The following is a 19,633-nucleotide window of genomic DNA, read 5'->3' as shown; positions in this document are numbered from 1 at the left end:
GTCTTTGTTCTGATATTGCTCAAAACACGGAGTCGAATTCCGTTTGTTTGTTTCGTGGATATCGGTGAGTAACTTTTTTTCTATACATGCTAGCGACCTGAAACTCGTTTCATCGCATTCAGCGCGTCAAATTACGCCGGAAACGGTCATCTTTGTTTCGATATTGCTTAAAACACGAAGTCGAATTCCGTTTGTTTGTTTCGTGGATATCGGTGAGTAACTTTTTTTCTATACATGCTAGCGACCTAAAACTTGTTTTATCGCATTCAGCGCGTCAAATTACGCCGGAAACGGTCGTCTTTGTTTTGATATTGCTTAAAACACGAAGTCGAAGTCCGTTTGTTTGTTTTTCAGATATCGGTTGGTAACTTTTTTTCTATACATGCTAGCGACCTAAAACTTGTTTTATCGCATTCAGCGCGTCAAATTACGCCGGAAACGGTCGTCTTTGTTTTGATATTGCTTAAAACACGAAGTCGAATTCCGTTCGTTTGTTTTTCAGATATCGGTAGGTAACTTTTTTTCTATACATGCTAGCGACCTAAAACTTGTTTTATCGCATTCAGCGCGTCAAATTACGCCGGAAACGGTCGTCTTTGTTTTGATATTGCTTAAAACACGAAGTCGAATTCCGTTCGTTTGTTTCGTGGATATCGGTAAGTAACTTTTTTTCTATACATGCTAGCGACCTAAAACTTGTTTTATCGCATTCAGCGCGTCAAATTACGCCGGAAACGGTCGTCTTTGTTTTGATATTGCTTAAAACACGAAGTCGAATTCCGTTCGTTTGTTTCGTGGATATCGGTAAGTAACTTTTTTTCTATACATGCTAGCGACCTAAAACTTGTTTTATCGCATTCAGCGCGTCAAATTACGCCGGAAACGGTCGTCTTTGTTTTGATATTGCTTAAAACACGAAGTCGAATTCCGTTCGTTTGTTTCGTGGATATCGGTGAGTAACTTTTTTTCTATACATGCTAGCGACCTAAAACTTGTTTTATCGCATTCAGCGCGTCAAATTACGCCGGAAACGGCCGTCTTTGTTTTGATATTGCTCGAAACACGAAGTCGAAGTCCGTTCGTTTGTTTCGTGGATATCGGTGAGTAACTTTTTTTCTATACATGCTAGCGACCTGAAACTTGTTTTATCGCATTCAGCGCGTCAAATTACGCCGGAAACGGTCGTCTTTGTTCTGATATTGCTTAAAACACGAAGTCGAATTCCGTTCGTTTGTTTCGTGGATATCGGTGAGTACCTTTTTTCTATACATGCTAGCGACCTAAAACTTGTTTTATCGCATTCAGCGCGTCAAATTACGCCGGAAACGGTCGTCTTTGTTCTGATATTGCTCAAAACACGGAGTCGAATTCCGTTTGTTTGTTTCGTGGATATCGGTGAGTAACTTTTTTTCTATACATGCTAGCGACCTGAAACTTGTTTTATCGCATTCAGCGCGTCAAATTACGCCGGAAACGGCCGTCGTTGTTTTAATATTGCTCGAAACACGAAGTCGAAGTCCGTTTGTTTGTTTTTCAGATATCGGTAGGTAACTTTTTTTCTATACATGCTAGCGACCTGAAACTTGTTTTATCGCATTCAGCGCGTCAAATTACGCCGTAAACGGTCGTCTTTGTTTTGATATTGCTTAAAACACGAAGTCGAATTCCGTTCGTTTGTTCCGTGGATATCGGTGAGTAACTTACTTTCTATACATGCTAGCGACCTAAAACTTGTTTTATCGCATTCAGCGCGTCAAATTACGCCGGAAACGGTCGTCTTTGTTTTGATATTGCTTAAAACACGAAGTCGAATTCCGTTCGTTTGTTTCGTGGATATCGGTGAGTAACTTTTTTTCTATACATGCTAGCGACCTGAAACTTGTTTGATCGCATTCAGCGCGTCAAATTACGCCGGAAACGGTCGTCTTTGTTTTGATATTGCTTAAAACACGAAGTCGAATTCCGTTCGTTTGTTTCGTGGATATCGGTGAGTAACTTTTTTTCTATACATGCTAGCGACCTAAAACTTGTTTTATCGCATTCAGCGCGTCAAATTACGCCGGAAACGGTCGTCTTTGTTTTGATATTGCTTAAAACACGAAGTCGAAGTCCGTTTGTTTGTTTTTCAGATATCGGTTGGTAACTTTTTTTCTATACATGCTAGCGACCTAAAACTTGTTTTATCGCATTCAGCGCGTCAAATTACGCCGGAAACGGTCGTCTTTGTTTTGATATTGCTTAAAACACGAAGTCGAATTCCGTTCGTTTGTTTTTCAGATATCGGTAGGTAACTTTTTTTCTATACATGCTAGCGACCTAAAACTTGTTTTATCGCATTCAGCGCGTCAAATTACGCCGGAAACGGTCGTCTTTGTTTTGATATTGCTTAAAACACGAAGTCGAATTCCGTTCGTTTGTTTCGTGGATATCGGTAAGTAACTTTTTTTCTATACATGCTAGCGACCTAAAACTTGTTTTATCGCATTCAGCGCGTCAAATTACGCCGGAAACGGTCGTCTTTGTTCTGATATTGCTCAAAACACGGAGTCGAATTCCGTTTGTTTGTTTCGTGGATATCGGTGAGTAACTTTTTTTCTATACATGCTAGCGACCTGAAACTTGTTTTATCGCATTCAGCGCGTCAAATTACGCCGGAAACGGCCGTCGTTGTTTTAATATTGCTCGAAACACGAAGTCGAAGTCCGTTTGTTTGTTTTTCAGATATCGGTAGGTAACTTTTTTTCTATACATGCTAGCGACCTAAAACTTGTTTTATCGCATTCAGCGCGTCAAATTACGCCGTAAACGGTCGTCTTTGTTTTGATATTGCTTAAAACACGAAGTCGAATTCCGTTCGTTTGTTCCGTGGATATCGGTGAGTAACTTACTTTCTATACATGCTAGCGACCTAAAACTTGTTTTATCGCATTCAGCGCGTCAAATTACGCCGGAAACGGTCGTCTTTGTTTTGATATTGCTTAAAACACGAAGTCGAATTCCGTTCGTTTGTTTCGTGGATATCGGTGAGTAACTTTTTTTCTATACATGCTAGCGACCTGAAACTTGTTTGATCGCATTCAGCGCGTCAAATTACGCCGGAAACGGTCGTCTTTGTTTTGATATTGCTTAAAACACGAAGTCGAATTCCGTTCGTTTGTTTCGTGGATATCGGTGAGTAACTTTTTTTCTATACATGCTAGCGACCTAAAACTTGTTTTATCGCATTCAGCGCGTCAAATTACGCCGGAAACGGTCGTCTTTGTTTTGATATTGCTTAAAACACGAAGTCGAAGTCCGTTTGTTTGTTTTTCAGATATCGGTTGGTAACTTTTTTTCTATACATGCTAGCGACCTAAAACTTGTTTTATCGCATTCAGCGCGTCAAATTACGCCGGAAACGGTCGTCTTTGTTTTGATATTGCTTAAAACACGAAGTCGAATTCCGTTCGTTTGTTTTTCAGATATCGGTAGGTAACTTTTTTTCTATACATGCTAGCGACCTAAAACTTGTTTTATCGCATTCAGCGCGTCAAATTACGCCGGAAACGGTCGTCTTTGTTTTGATATTGCTTAAAACACGAAGTCGAATTCCGTTCGTTTGTTTCGTGGATATCGGTAAGTAACTTTTTTTCTATACATGCTAGCGACCTAAAACTTGTTTTATCGCATTCAGCGCGTCAAATTACGCCGGAAACGGTCGTCTTTGTTTTGATATTGCTTAAAACACGAAGTCGAATTCCGTTCGTTTGTTTCGTGGATATCGGTAAGTAACTTTTTTTCTATACATGCTAGCGACCTAAAACTTGTTTTATCGCATTCAGCGCGTCAAATTACGCCGGAAACGGTCGTCTTTGTTTTGATATTGCTTAAAACACGAAGTCGAATTCCGTTCGTTTGTTTCGTGGATATCGGTGAGTAACTTTTTTTCTATACATGCTAGCGACCTAAAACTTGTTTTATCGCATTCAGCGCGTCAAATTACGCCGGAAACGGCCGTCTTTGTTTTGATATTGCTCGAAACACGAAGTCGAAGTCCGTTCGTTTGTTTCGTGGATATCGGTGAGTAACTTTTTTTCTATACATGCTAGCGACCTGAAACTTGTTTTATCGCATTCAGCGCGTCAAATTACGCCGGAAACGGTCGTCTTTGTTCTGATATTGCTTAAAACACGAAGTCGAATTCCGTTCGTTTGTTTCGTGGATATCGGTGAGTACCTTTTTTCTATACATGCTAGCGACCTAAAACTTGTTTTATCGCATTCAGCGCATCAAATTACGCCGGAAACGGTCGTCTTTGTTCTGATATTGCTCAAAACACGGAGTCGAATTCCGTTTGTTTGTTTCGTGGATATCGGTGAGTAACTTTTTTTCTATACATGCTAGCGACCTGAAACTTGTTTTATCGCATTCAGCGCGTCAAATTACGCCGGAAACGGCCGTCGTTGTTTTAATATTGCTCGAAACACGAAGTCGAAGTCCGTTTGTTTGTTTTTCAGATATCGGTAGGTAACTTTTTTTCTATACATGCTAGCGACCTAAAACTTGTTTTATCGCATTCAGCGCGTCAAATTACGCCGTAAACGGTCGTCTTTGTTTTGATATTGCTTAAAACACGAAGTCGAATTCCGTTCGTTTGTTCCGTGGATATCGGTGAGTAACTTACTTTCTATACATGCTAGCGACCTAAAACTTGTTTTATCGCATTCAGCGCGTCAAATTACGCCGGAAACGGTCGTCTTTGTTTTGATATTGCTTAAAACACGAAGTCGAATTCCGTTCGTTTGTTTCGTGGATATCGGTGAGTAACTTTTTTTCTATACATGCTAGCGACCTGAAACTTGTTTGATCGCATTCAGCGCGTCAAATTACGCCGGAAACGGTCGTCTTTGTTTTGATATTGCTTAAAACACGAAGTCGAATTCCGTTCGTTTGTTTCGTGGATATCGGTGAGTAACTTTTTTTCTATACATGCTAGCGACCTAAAACTTGTTTTATCGCATTCAGCGCGTCAAATTACGCCGGAAACGGTCGTCTTTGTTCTGATATTGCTCAAAACACGGAGTCGAATTCCGTTTGTTTGTTTCGTGGATATCGGTGAGTAACTTTTTTTCTATACATGCTAGCGACCTGAAACTTGTTTTATCGCATTCAGCGCGTCAAATTACGCCGGAAACGGCCGTCGTTGTTTTAATATTGCTCGAAACACGAAGTCGAAGTCCGTTTGTTTGTTTTTCAGATATCGGTAGGTAACTTTTTTTCTATACATGCTAGCGACCTAAAACTTGTTTTATCGCATTCAGCGCGTCAAATTACGCCGTAAACGGTCGTCTTTGTTTTGATATTGCTTAAAACACGAAGTCGAATTCCGTTCGTTTGTTCCGTGGATATCGGTGAGTAACTTACTTTCTATACATGCTAGCGACCTAAAACTTGTTTTATCGCATTCAGCGCGTCAAATTACGCCGGAAACGGTCGTCTTTGTTTTGATATTGCTTAAAACACGAAGTCGAATTCCGTTCGTTTGTTTCGTGGATATCGGTGAGTAACTTTTTTTCTATACATGCTAGCGACCTGAAACTTGTTTGATCGCATTCAGCGCGTCAAATTACGCCGGAAACGGTCGTCTTTGTTTTGATATTGCTTAAAACACGAAGTCGAATTCCGTTCGTTTGTTTCGTGGATATCGGTGAGTAACTTTTTTTCTATACATGCTAGCGACCTAAAACTTGTTTTATCGCATTCAGCGCGTCAAATTACGCCGGAAACGGTCGTCTTTGTTTTGATATTGCTTAAAACACGAAGTTGAAGTCCGTTTGTTTGTTTTTCAGATATCGGTTGGTAACTTTTTTTCTATACATGCTAGCGACCTAAAACTTGTTTTATCGCATTCAGCGCGTCAAATGACGCCGGAAACGGTCGTCTTTGTTCTGATATTGCTCAAAACACGGAGTCGAATTCCGTTTGTTTGTTTCACGGATATCGGTGAGTAACTTTTTTTCTATACATGCTAGCGACCTAAAACTTGTTTTATCGCATTCAGCGCGTCAAATTACGCCGGAAACGGCCGTCGTTGTTTCAATATTGCTCGAAACACGAAGTCGAAGTCCGTTCGTTTGTTTTTCAGATATCGGTTGGTAACTTTTTTTCTATACATGCTAGCGACCTAAAACTTGTTTTATCGCATTCAGCGCGTCAAATTACGCCGGAAACGGTCGTCTTTGTTTTGATATTGCTTAAAACACGTAGTCGAATTCCGTTCGTTTGTTTTTCAGATATCGGTAGGTAACTTTTTTTCTATACATGCTAGCGACCTAAAACTTGTTTTATCGCATTCAGCGCGTCAAATTACGCCGGAAACGGTCGTCTTTGTTTTGATATTGCTTAAAACACGAAGTCGAATTCCGTTCGTTTGTTTCGTGGATATCGGTGAGTAACTTACTTTCTATACATGCTAGCGACCTAAAACTTGTTTTATCGCATTCAGCGCGTCAAATTACGCCGGAAACGGTCGTCTTTGTTTTGATATTGCTTAAAACACGAAGTCGAATTCCGTTCGTTTGTTTCGTGGATATCGGTGAGTAACTTTTTTTCTATACATGCTAGCGACCTGAAACTTGTTTCATCGCATTCAGCGCGTCAAATTACGCCGGAAACGGTCGTCTTTGTTTCGATATTGCTTAAAACACGAAGTCGAATTCCGTTTGTTTGTTTCGTGGATATCGGTGAGTAACTTTTTTTCTATACATGCTAGCGACCTAAAACTTGTTTTATCGCATTCAGCGCGTCAAATTACGCCGGAAACGGTCGTCTTTGTTTTGATATTGCTTAAAACACGAAGTCGAAGTCCGTTTGTTTGTTTTTCAGATATCGGTTGGTAACTTTTTTTCTATACATGCTAGCGACCTAAAACTTGTTTTATCGCATTCAGCGCGTCAAATTACGCCGGAAACGGTCGTCTTTGTTTTGATATTGCTTAAAACACGAAGTCGAATTCCGTTCGTTTGTTTTTCAGATATCGGTAGGTAACTTTTTTTCTATACATGCTAGCGACCTAAAACTTGTTTTATCGCATTCAGCGCGTCAAATTACGCCGGAAACGGTCGTCTTTGTTTTGATATTGCTTAAAACACGAAGTCGAATTCCGTTCGTTTGTTTCGTGGATATCGGTAAGTAACTTTTTTTCTATACATGCTAGCGACCTAAAACTTGTTTTATCGCATTCAGCGCGTCAAATTACGCCGGAAACGGTCGTCTTTGTTTTGATATTGCTTAAAACACGAAGTCGAATTCCGTTCGTTTGTTTCGTGGATATCGGTAAGTAACTTTTTTTCTATACATGCTAGCGACCTAAAACTTGTTTTATCGCATTCAGCGCGTCAAATTACGCCGGAAACGGTCGTCTTTGTTTTGATATTGCTTAAAACACGAAGTCGAATTCCGTTCGTTTGTTTCGTGGATATCGGTGAGTAACTTTTTTTCTATACATGCTAGCGACCTAAAACTTGTTTTATCGCATTCAGCGCGTCAAATTACGCCGGAAACGGCCGTCTTTGTTTTGATATTGCTCGAAACACGAAGTCGAAGTCCGTTCGTTTGTTTCGTGGATATCGGTGAGTAACTTTTTTTCTATACATGCTAGCGACCTGAAACTTGTTTTATCGCATTCAGCGCGTCAAATTACGCCGGAAACGGTCGTCTTTGTTCTGATATTGCTTAAAACACGGAGTCGAATTCCGTTTGTTTGTTTCGTGGATATCGGTGAGTAACTTTTTTTCTATACATGCTAGCGACCTGAAACTTGTTTTATCGCATTCAGCGCGTCAAATTACGCCGGAAACGGTCGTCTTTGTTTTGATATTGCTTAAAACACGAAGTCGAAGTCCGTTTGTTTGTTTTTCAGATATCGGTTGGTAACTTTTTTTCTATACATGCTAGCGACCTAAAACTTGTTTTATCGCATTCAGCGCGTCAAATTACGCCGGAAACGGTCGTCTTTGTTTTGATATTGCTTAAAACACGAAGTCGAATTCCGTTCGTTTGTTTTTCAGATATCGGTAGGTAACTTTTTTTCTATACATGCTAGCGACCTAAAACTTGTTTTATCGCATTCAGCGCGTCAAATTACGCCGGAAACGGTCGTCTTTGTTTTGATATTGCTTAAAACACGAAGTCGAATTCCGTTCGTTTGTTTCGTGGATATCGGTAAGTAACTTTTTTTCTATACATGCTAGCGACCTAAAACTTGTTTTATCGCATTCAGCGCGTCAAATTACGCCGGAAACGGTCGTCTTTGTTTTGATATTGCTTAAAACACGAAGTCGAATTCCGTTCGTTTGTTTCGTGGATATCGGTAAGTAACTTTTTTTCTATACATGCTAGCGACCTAAAACTTGTTTTATCGCATTCAGCGCGTCAAATTACGCCGGAAACGGTCGTCTTTGTTTTGATATTGCTTAAAACACGAAGTCGAATTCCGTTCGTTTGTTTCGTGGATATCGGTGAGTAACTTTTTTTCTATACATGCTAGCGACCTAAAACTTGTTTTATCGCATTCAGCGCGTCAAATTACGCCGGAAACGGCCGTCTTTGTTTTGATATTGCTCGAAACACGAAGTCGAAGTCCGTTCGTTTGTTTCGTGGATATCGGTGAGTACCTTTTTTCTATACATGCTAGCGACCTAAAACTTGTTTTATCGCATTCAGCGCGTCAAATTACGCCGGAAACGGTCGTCTTTGTTCTGATATTGCTCAAAACACGGAGTCGAATTCCGTTTGTTTGTTTCGTGGATATCGGTGAGTAACTTTTTTTCTATACATGCTAGCGACCTGAAACTCGTTTTATCGCATTCAGCGCGTCAAATTACGCCGGAAACGGCCGTCGTTGTTTTAATATTGCTCGAAACACGAAGTCGAAGTCCGTTTGTTTGTTTTTCAGATATCGGTAGGTAACTTTTTTTCTATACATGCTAGCGACCTAAAACTTGTTTTATCGCATTCAGCGCGTCAAATTACGCCGTAAACGGTCGTCTTTGTTTTGATATTGCTTAAAACACGAAGTCGAATTCCGTTCGTTTGTTCCGTGGATATCGGTGAGTAACTTACTTTCTATACATGCTAGCGACCTAAAACTTGTTTTATCGCATTCAGCGCGTCAAATTACGCCGGAAACGGTCGTCTTTGTTTTGATATTGCTTAAAACACGAAGTCGAATTCCGTTCGTTTGTTTCGTGGATATCGGTGAGTAACTTTTTTTCTATACATGCTAGCGACCTGAAACTTGTTTGATCGCATACAGCGCGTCAAATTACGCCGGAAACGGTCGTCTTTGTTTTGATATTGCTTAAAACACGAAGTCGAATTCCGTTCGTTTGTTTCGTGGATATCGGTGAGTAACTTTTTTTCTATACATGCTAGCGACCTAAAACTTGTTTTATCGCATTCAGCGCGTCAAATTACGCCGGAAACGGTCGTCTTTGTTTTGATATTGCTTAAAACACGAAGTTGAAGTCCGTTTGTTTGTTTTTCAGATATCGGTTGGTAACTTTTTTTCTATACATGCTAGCGACCTAAAACTTGTTTTATCGCATTCAGCGCGTCAAATGACGCCGGAAACGGTCGTCTTTGTTCTGATATTGCTCAAAACACGGAGTCGAATTCCGTTTGTTTGTTTCGTGGATATCGGTGAGTAACTTTTTTTCTATACATGCTAGCGACCTAAAACTTGTTTTATCGCATTCAGCGCGTCAAATTACGCCGGAAACGGCCGTCGTTGTTTCAATATTGCTCGAAACACGAAGTCGAAGTCCGTTCGTTTGTTTTTCAGATATCGGTTGGTAACTTTTTTTCTATACATGCTAGCGACCTAAAACTTGTTTTATCGCATTCAGCGCGTCAAATTACGCCGGAAACGGTCGTCTTTGTTTTGATATTGCTTAAAACACGTAGTCGAATTCCGTTCGTTTGTTTTTCAGATATCGGTAGGTAACTTTTTTTCTATACATGCTAGCGACCTAAAACTTGTTTTATCGCATTCAGCGCGTCAAATCACGCCGGAAATGGCCGTCGTTGTTTCAATATTGCTCGAAACACGAAGTCGAAGTCCGTTCGTTTGTTTTTCAGATATCGGTTGGTAACTTTTTTTCTATACATGCTAGCGACCTAAAACTTGTTTTATCGCATTCAGCGCGTCAAATTACGCCGGAAACGGTCGTCTTTGTTTTGATATTGCTTAAAACACGTAGTCGAATTCCGTTCGTTTGTTTTTCAGATATCGGTAGGTAACTTTTTTTCTATACATGCTAGCGACCTAAAACTTGTTTTATCGCATTCAGCGCGTCAAATTACGCCGGAAACGGTCGTCTTTGTTTTGATATTGCTCAAAACACGAAGTCGAATTCCGTTCGTTTGTTTCGTGGATATCGGTGAGTAACTTACTTTCTATACATGCTAGCGACCTAAAACTTGTTTTATCGCATTCAGCGCGTCAAATTACGCCGGAAACGGTCGTCTTTGTTTTGATATTGCTTAGAACACGAAGTCGAATTCCGTTCGTTTGTTTCGTGGATATCGGTGAGTAACTTTTTTTCTATACATGCTAGCGACCTGAAACTTGTTTTATCGCATTCAGCGCGTCAAATTACGCCGGAAACGGTCGTCTTTGTTTTGATATTGCTTAAAACACGAAGTCGAATTCCGTTCGTTTGTTTCGTGGATATCGGTGAGTACCTTTTTTTCTATACATGCTAGCGACCTAAAACTTGTTTATCGCATTCAGCGCGTCAAATTACGCCGGAAACGGTCGTCTTTGTTCTGATATTGCTCAAAACACGGAGTCGAATTCCGTTTGTTTGTTTCGTGGATATCGGTGAGTAACTTTTTTTCTATACATGCTAGCGACCTAAAACTTGTTTTATCGCATTCAGCGCGTCAAATTACGCCGGAAACGGTCGTCTTTGTTTTGATATTGCTTAAAACACGAAGTTGAAGTCCGTTTGTTTGTTTTTCAGATATCGGTCGGTAACTTTTTTTCTATACATGCTAGCGACCTAAAACTTGTTTTATCGCATTCAGCGCGTCAAATTACGCCGGAAACGGTCGTCTTTGTTCTGATATTGCTCAAAACACGGAGTCGAATTCCGTTTGTTTGTTTCGTGGATATCGGTGAGTAACTTTTTTTCTATACATGCTAGCGACCTAAAACTTGTTTTATCGCATTCAGCGCGTCAAATTACGTCGGAAACGGTCGTCTCTGTTCTGATATTGCTTAAAACACGAAGTCGAATTCCGTTCGTTTGTTTCGTGGATATCGGTGAGTACCTTTTTTCTATACATGCTAGCGACCTGAAACTTGTTTTATCGCATTCAGCGCGTCAAATTACGCCGGAAACGGTCGTCTTTGTTTTGATATTGCTTAGAACACGAAGTCGAATTCCGTTCGTTTGTTTCGTGGATATCGGTGAGTAACTTTTTTTCTATACATGCTAGCGACCTAAAACTTGTTTATCGCATTCAGCGCGTCAAATTACGCCGGAAACGGTCGTCTTTGTTTTGATATTGCTTAAAACACGAAGTCGAATTCCGTTCGTTTGTTTCGTGGATATCGGTGGGTAACTTTTTTTCTATACATGCTAGCGACCTAAAACTTGTTTTATCGCATTCAGCGCGTCAAATTACGCCGGAAACGGTCGTCTTTGTTTTGATATTGCTTAGAACACGAAGTCGAATTCCGTTCGTTTGTTTTTCAGATATCGGTTGGTAACTTTTTTTCTATACATGCTAGCGACCTGAAACTTGTTTTATCGCATTCAGCGCGTCAAATTACGCCGGAAACGGTCGTCTTTGTTTTGATATTGCTTAAAACACGAAGTCGAATTCCGTTCGTTTGTTTCGTGGATATCGGTGAGTAACTTTTTTTCTATACATGCTAGCGACCTAAAACTTGTTTATCGCATTCAGCGCGTCAAATTACGCCGGAAACGGTCGTCTTTGTTCTGATATTGCTCAAAACACGGAGTCGAATTCCGTTTGTTTGTTTCGTGGATATCGGTGAGTAACTTTTTTTCTATACATGCTAGCGACCTAAAACTTGTTTTATCGCATTCAGCGCGTCAAATTACGCCGGAAACGGTCGTCTTTGTTTTGATATTGCTTAAAACACGAAGTTGAAGTCCGTTTGTTTGTTTTTCAGATATCGGTTGGTAACTTTTTTTCTATACATGCTAGCGACCTAAAACTTGTTTTATCGCATTCAGCGCGTCAAATTACGCCGGAAACGGTCGTCTTTGTTCTGATATTGCTCAAAACACGGAGTCGAATTCCGTTTGTTTGTTTCGTGGATATCGGTGAGTAACTTTTTTTCTATACATGCTAGCGACCTAAAACTTGTTTTATCGCATTCAGCGCGTCAAATTACGTCGGAAACGGTCGTCTCTGTTCTGATATTGCTTAAAACACGAAGTCGAATTCCGTTCGTTTGTTTCGTGGATATCGGTGAGTACCTTTTTTCTATACATGCTAGCGACCTGAAACTTGTTTTATCGCATTCAGCGCGTCAAATTACGCCGGAAACGGTCGTCTTTGTTTTGATATTGCTTAGAACACGAAGTCGAATTCCGTTCGTTTGTTTCGTGGATATCGGTGAGTAACTTTTTTTCTATACATGCTAGCGACCTGAAACTTGTTTTATCGCATTCAGCGCGTCAAATTACGCCGGAAACGGTCGTCTTTGTTTTGATATTGCTTAAAACACGAAGTCGAATTCCGTTCGTTTGTTTCGTGGATATCGGTGAGTACCTTTTTTTCTATACATGCTAGCGACCTAAAACTTGTTTATCGCATTCAGCGCGTCAAATTACGCCGGAAACGGTCGTCTTTGTTTTGATATTGCTTAAAACACGAAGTCGAATTCCGTTCGTTTGTTTCGTGGATATCGGTGGGTAACTTTTTTTCTATACATGCTAGCGACCTAAAACTTGTTTTATCGCATTCAGCGCGTCAAATTACGCCGGAAACGGTCGTCTTTGTTTTGATATTGCTTAAAACACGAAGTTGAAGTCCGTTTGTTTGTTTTTCAGATATCGGTTGGTAACTTTTTTTCTATACATGCTAGCGACCTAAAACTTGTTTTATCGCATTCAGCGCGTCAAATTACGCCGGAAACGGTCGTCTTTGTTCTGATATTGCTCAAAACACGGAGTCGAATTCCGTTTGTTTGTTTCGTGGATATCGGTGAGTAACTTTTTTTCTATACATGCTAGCGACCTAAAACTTGTTTTATCGCATTCAGCGCGTCAAATTACGCCGGAAACGGTCGTCTCTGTTCTGATATTGCTTAAAACACGAAGTCGAATTCCGTTCGTTTGTTTCGTGGATATCGGTGAGTACCTTTTTTCTATACATGCTAGCGACCTGAAACTTGTTTTATCGCATTCAGCGCGTCAAATTACGCCGGAAACGGTCGTCTTTGTTCTGATATTGCTCAAAACACGGAGTCGAATTCCGTTTGTTTGTTTCGTGGATATCGGTGAGTAACTTTTTTTCTATACATGCTAGCGACCTGAAACTTGTTTTATCGCATTCAGCGCGTCAAATTACGCCGGAAACGGCCGTCGTTGTTTTAATATTGCTCGAAACACGAAGTCGAAGTCCGTTTGTTTGTTTTTCAGATATCGGTGAGTAACTTTTTTTCTATACATGCTAGCGACCTAAAACTTGTTTTATCGCATTCAGCGCGTCAAATTACGCCGGAAACGGTCGTCTTTGTTTTGATATTGCTTAAAACACGAAGTTGAAGTCCGTTTGTTTGTTTTTCAGATATCGGTTGGTAACTTTTTTTCTATACATGCTAGCGACCTAAAACTTGTTTTATCGCATTCAGCGCGTCAAATGACGCCGAAAACGGTCGTCTTTGTTCTGATATTGCTCAAAACACGAAGTCGAATTCCGTTCGTTTGTTTCGTGGATATCGGTGAGTACCTTTTTTCTATACATGCTAGCGACCTGAAACTTGTTTTATCGCATTCAGCGCGTCAAATTACGCCGGAAACGGTCGTCTTTGTTCTGATATTGCTCAAAACACGGAGTCGAATTCCGTTTGTTTGTTTCGTGGATATCGGTGAGTAACTTTTTTTCTATACATGCTAGCGACCTAAAACTTGTTTTATCGCATTCAGCGCGTCAAATTACGCCGGAAACGGTCGTCTTTGTTTTGATATTGCTTAAAACACGAAGTTGAAGTCCGTTTGTTTGTTTTTCAGATATCGGTTGGTAACTTTTTTTCTATACATGCTAGCGACCTAAAACTTGTTTTATCGCATTCAGCGCGTCAAATGACGCCGGAAACGGTCGTCTTTGTTCTGATATTGCTCAAAACACGGAGTCGAATTCCGTTTGTTTGTTTCGTGGATATCGGTGAGTAACTTTTTTTCTATACATGCTAGCGACCTAAAACTTGTTTTATCGCATTCAGCGCGTCAAATTACGCCGGAAACGGCCGTCGTTGTTTTAATATTGCTCGAAACACGAAGTCGAAGTCCGTTCGTTTGTTTTTCAGATATCGGTTGGTAACTTTTTTTCTATACATGCTAGCGACCTAAAACTTGTTTTATCGCATTCAGCGCGTCAAATTACGCCGGAAACGGTCGTCTTTGTTTTGATATTGCTTAAAACACGTAGTCGAATTCCGTTCGTTTGTTTTTCAGATATCGGTAGGTAACTTTTTTTCTATACATGCTAGCGACCTAAAACTTGTTTTATCGCATTCAGCGCGTCAAATTACGCCGGAAACGGTCGTCTTTGTTTTGATATTGCTTAAAACACGAAGTCGAATTCCGTTCGTTTGTTTCGTGGATATCGGTGAGTAACTTACTTTCTATACATGCTAGCGACCTAAAACTTGTTTTATCGCATTCAGCGCGTCAAATTACGCCGGAAACGGTCGTCTTTGTTTTGATATTGCTTAAAACACGAAGTCGAATTCCGTTCGTTTGTTTCGTGGATATCGGTGAGTAACTTTTTTTCTAAACATGCTAGCGACCTGAAACTTGTTTTATCGCATTCAGCGCGTCAAATTACGCCGGAAACGGTCGTCTTTGTTTTGATATTGCTTAAAACACGAAGTCGAATTCCGTTCGTTAGTTTCGTGGATATCGGTGAGTACCTTTTTTTCTATACATGCTAGCGACCTAAAACTTGTTTATCGCATTCAGCGCGTCAAATTACGCCGGAAACGGTCGTCTTTGTTTTGATATTGCTTAAAACACGAAGTCGAATTCCGTTCGTTTGTTTCGTGGATATCGGTGAGTAACTTTTTTTCTATACATGCTAGCGACCTAAAACTTGTTTTATCGCATTCAGCGCGTCAAATTACGCCGGAAACGGTCGTCTTTGTTTTGATATTGCTTAAAACACGAAGTTGAAGTCCGTTTGTTTGTTTTTCAGATATCGGTTGGTAACTTTTTTTCTATACATGCTAGCGACCTAAAACTTGTTTTATCGCATTCAGCGCGTCAAATTACGCCGGAAACGGTCGTCTTTGTTTTGATATTGCTTAAAACACGAAGTCGAATTCCGTTCGTTTGTTTTTCAGATATCGGTAGGTAACTTTTTTTCTATACATGCTAGCGACCTAAAACTTGTTTTATCGCATTCAGCGCGTCAAATTACGCCGGAAACGGTCGTCTTTGTTTTGATATTGCTTAAAACACGAAGTCGAATTCCGTTCGTTTGTTTCGTGGATATCGGTAAGTAACTTTTTTTCTATACATGCTAGCGACCTAAAACTTGTTTTATCGCATTCAGCGCGTCAAATTACGCCGGAAACGGTCGTCTTTGTTTTGATATTGCTTAAAACACGAAGTCGAATTCCGTTCGTTTGTTTCGTGGATATCGGTGAGTAACTTTTTTTCTATACATGCTAGCGACCTAAAACTTGTTTTATCGCATTCAGCGCGTCAAATTACGCCGGAAACGGCCGTCTTTGTTTTGATATTGCTCGAAACACGAAGTCGAAGTCCGTTCGTTTGTTTCGTGGATATCGGTGAGTAACTTTTTTTCTATACATGCTAGCGACCTGAAACTTGTTTTATCGCATTCAGCGCGTCAAATTACGCTGGAAACGGTCGTCTTTGTTCTGATATTGCTTAAAACACGAAGTCGAATTCCGTTCGTTTGTTTCGTGGATATCGGTGAGTACCTTTTTTCTATACATGCTAGCGACCTAAAACTTGTTTTATCGCATTCAGCGCGTCAAATTACGCCGGAAACGGTCGTCTTTGTTCTGATATTGCTCAAAACACGGAGTCGAATTCCGTTTGTTTGTTTCGTGGATATCGGTGAGTAACTTTTTTTCTATACATGCTAGCGACCTAAAACTTGTTTTATCGCATTCAGCGCGTCAAATTACGCCGGAAACGGTCGTCTTTGTTTTGATATTGCTTAAAACACGAAGTTGAAGTCCGTTTGTTTGTTTTTCAGATATCGGTTGGTAACTTTTTTTCTATACATGCTAGCGACCTAAAACTTGTTTTATCGCATTCAGCGCGTCAAATGACGCCGGAAACGGTCGTCTTTGTTCTGATATTGCTCAAAACACGGAGTCGAATTCCGTTTGTTTGTTTCGTGGATATCGGTGAGTAACTTTTTTTCTATACATGCTAGCGACCTAAAACTTGTTTTATCGCATTCAGCGCGTCAAATTACGCCGGAAACGGCCGTCGTTGTTTTAATATTGCTCGAAACACGAAGTCGAAGTCCGTTCGTTTGTTTTTCAGATATCGGTTGGTAACTTTTTTTCTATACATGCTAGCGACCTAAAACTTGTTTCATCGCATTCAGCGCGTCAAATTACGCGGGAAACGGTCGTCTTTGTTTTGATATTGCTTAAAACACGTAGTCGAATTCCGTTCGTTTGTTTTTCAGATATCGGTAGGTAACTTTTTTTCTATACATGCTAGCGACCTAAAACTTGTTTTATCGCATTCAGCGCGTCAAATTACGCCGGAAACGGTCGTCTTTGTTTTGATATTGCTTAAAACACGAAGTCGAATTCCGTTCGTTTGTTTCGTGGATATCGGTGAGTAACTTACTTTCTATACATGCTAGCGACCTAAAACTTGTTTTATCGCATTCAGCGCGTCAAATTACGCCGGAAACGGTCGTCTTTGTTTTGATATTGCTTAAAACACGAAGTCGAATTCCGTTCGTTTGTTTCGTGGATATCGGTGAGTAACTTTTTTTCTATACATGCTAGCGACCTGAAACTTGTTTTATCGCATTCAGCGCGTCAAATTACGCCGGAAACGGTCGTCTTTGTTTTGATATTGCTTAAAACACGAAGTTGAAGTCCGTTTGTTTGTTTTTCAGATATCGGTTGGTAACTTTTTTTCTATACATGCTAGCGACCTAAAACTTGTTTTATCGCATTCAGCGCGTCAAATGACGCCGGAAACGGTCGTCTTTGTTCTGATATTGCTCAAAACACGGAGTCGAATTCCGTTTGTTTGTTTCGTGGATATCGGTGAGTAACTTTTTTTTCTATACATGCTAGCGACCTAAAACTTGTTTTATCGCATTCAGCGCGTCAAATTACGCCGGAAACGGCCGTCGTTGTTTTAATATTGCTCGAAACACGAAGTCGAAGTCCGTTCGTTTGTTTTTCAGATATCGGTTGGTAACTTTTTTTCTATACATGCTAGCGACCTAAAACTTGTTTTATCGCATTCAGCGCGTCAAATTACGCCGGAAACGGTCGTCTTTGTTTTGATATTGCTTAAAACACGTAGTCGAATTCCGTTCGTTTGTTTTTCAGATATCGGTAGGTAACTTTTTTTCTATACATGCTAGCGACCTAAAACTTGTTTTATCGCATTCAGCGCGTCAAATTACGCCGGAAACGGTCGTCTTTGTTTTGATATTGCTTAAAACACGAAGTCGAATTCCGTTCGTTTGTTTCGTGGATATCGGTGAGTAACTTACTTTCTATACATGCTAGCGACCTAAAACTTGTTTTATCGCATTCAGCGCGTCAAATTACGCCAGAAACGGTCGTCTTTGTTTTGATATTGCTTAAAACACGAAGTCGAATTCCGTTCGTTTGTTTCGTGGATATCGGTGAGTAACTTTTTTTCTATACATGCTAGCGACCTGAAACTTGTTTTATCGCATTCAGCGCGTCAAATTACGCCGAAAACGGTCGTCTTTGTTTTGATATTGCTTAAAACACGAAGTCGAATTCCGTTCGTTTGTTTCGTGGATATCGGTGAGTACCTTTTTTTCTATACATGCTAGCGACCTAAAACTTGTTTATCGCATTCAGCGCGTCAAATTACGCCGGAAACGGTCGTCTTTGTTCTGATATTGCTTAAAACACGAAGTCGAATTCCGTTCGTTTGTTTCGTGGATATCGGTGAGTACCTTTTTTCTATACATGCTAGCGACCTAAAACTTGTTTTATCGCATTCAGCGCGTCAAATTACGCCGGAAACGGTCGTCTTTGTTCTGATATTGCTCAAAACACGGAGTCGAATTCCGTTTGTTTGTTTCGTGGATATCGGTGAGTAACTTTTTTTCTATACATGCTAGCGACCTGAAACTTGTTTTATCGCATTCAGCGCGTCAAATTACGCCGGAAACGGCCGTCGTTGTTTTAATATTGCTCGAAACACGAAGTCGAAGTCCGTTTGTTTGTTTTTCAGATATCGGTAGGTAACTTTTTTTCTATACATGCTAGCGACCTAAAACTTGTTTGATCGCATTCAGCGCGTCAAATTACGCCGTAAACGGTCGTCTTTGTTTTGATATTGCTTAAAACACGAAGTCGAATTCCGTTCGTTTGTTTCGTGGATATCGGTGAGTAACTTACTTTCTATACATGCTAGCGACCTAGAACTTGTTTTATCGCATTCAGCGCGTCAAATTACGCCGGAAACGGTCGTCTTTGTTTTGATATTGCTTAAAACACGAAGTCGAATTCCGTTCGTTTGTTTCGTGGATATCGGTGAGTAACTTTTTTTCTATACATGCTAGCGACCTGAAACTTGTTTTATCGCATTCAGCGCGTCAAATTACGCCGGAAACGGTCGTCTTTGTTTTGATATTGCTTAAAACACGAAGTCGAATTCCGTTCGTTTGTTTCGTGGATATCGGTGAGTACCTTTTTTTCTATACATGCTAGCGACCTAAAACTTGTTTATCGCATTCAGCGCGTCAAATTACGCCGGAAACGGTCGTCTTTGTTTTGATATTGCTTAAAACACGAAGTCGAATTCCGTTCGTTTGTTTCGTGGATATCGGTGAGTAACTTTTTTTCTATACATGCTAGCGACCTAAAACTTGTTTTATCGCATTCAGCGCGTCAAATTACGCCGGAAACGGTCGTCTTTGTTTTGATATTGCTTAAAACACAAAGTTGAAGTCCGTTTGTTTGTTTTTCAGATATCGGTTGGTAACTTTTTTTCTATACATGCTAGCGACCTAAAACTTGTTTTATCGCATTCAGCGCGTCAAATGACGCCGGAAACGGTCGTCTTTGTTCTGATATTGCTCAAAACACGGAGTCGAATTCCGTTTGTTTGTTTCGTGGATATCGGTGAGTAACTTTTTTTCTATACATGCTAGCGACCTAAAACTTGTTTTA

This window comes from Diprion similis, chromosome 11 (assembly GCF_021155765.1).
Source record: "Diprion similis isolate iyDipSimi1 chromosome 11, iyDipSimi1.1, whole genome shotgun sequence".
In the NCBI taxonomy this organism is placed as follows: domain Eukaryota; kingdom Metazoa; phylum Arthropoda; class Insecta; order Hymenoptera; family Diprionidae; genus Diprion; species Diprion similis.
Note: the sequence above shows the minus strand (reverse complement) of the source record.